The sequence below is a fragment of the Octodon degus genome, unplaced genomic scaffold (assembly GCF_000260255.1).
Source record: "Octodon degus isolate 3935 unplaced genomic scaffold, OctDeg1.0 scaffold00090, whole genome shotgun sequence".
Lineage (NCBI taxonomy): Eukaryota > Metazoa > Chordata > Mammalia > Rodentia > Octodontidae > Octodon > Octodon degus.
This window is the reverse complement of record NW_004524666.1, coordinates 8,554,977-8,555,835: the sequence shown is the minus strand read 5'-3', so window position 1 is coordinate 8,555,835 and position 859 is coordinate 8,554,977. Positions and strand designations below refer to the sequence as shown.

Here is an 859-nt window from a genome sequence, read left to right as displayed (position 1 = left end):
GGTTGATTTGAACAGTTTGGGGCACAACACATATTTGTGGGATAAGTTGATCCAAATATGAAGAAGTTATTACAGGTTGTATCTCTTTGGAGGCCACTATTAGGCCTGTTTTATTTAAATGGGATGTCAAAATTAAGCAACTGTTTAAGCCCCACTATTTTTAGATTGCATTTTAAATTGGTATTTGTAAAATATTAAAGCTTTTTTCCTCAATTTTAATTTAGGACTATAAAACAAGTAATCAACCTTATAAGGAATTTTATAAAGAATTTTAAGTAATCGTTTAAAATATTTCCATTATTGTAAATTTTAGGAAACACGATTTTTTAAAGGCAAACTTTTTATCTTTAGGATGGAAACAGCCTTTTCATTATCTTAAGGGGAAAATGTGAAAAACTTTTCTTAGTGTCAATTGCAATGGATAGAGAGAACCACTCTATTTTTTGTTATGTTTTATGTTGGAGGGAATGGCCCTTGGTATTTTTTTAGGTGAGATATAAAGCAGCTTTGTAGCTGGCTTATCTGGACACCATCTACACTTGCATTTGAAAAGCCCTTTAAGATGTCTTTGTTTTAATTCATTAATTTTTATTTTTAACTCAATTTTTAAAAATGATTTTTAAAATTTTTGTCAAAGAATGACCAACTGAGTGATATGAGAGTCTGGAGTGACTTAAACAATGGTTTGGGTGGATTGAATCATAACTTTGATTTTTTTAGATAATCAGCTTTGATGACACCAAAAAAAAAAACCCCTGGAGATCATTTAGCACTGGGGCTCTGTCTCTGGTTGTGACTTTTATTCTATTGCCTCAGGGCTGGGTGAGCTGCTGCCAGCAGCTTAATTGTCTTAGTATCT

At 31.9% G+C, this 859-nt stretch overlaps 1 protein-coding gene across 1 annotated transcript in view; it reads right to left on the bottom strand.

Annotated features, from left to right (window-relative positions):
• Ccdc162p overlaps positions 1 to 859 on the bottom strand; it is a 252,570-nt gene that overhangs the window by 96,905 nt on the left and 154,806 nt on the right. The window lies entirely within an intron of this gene.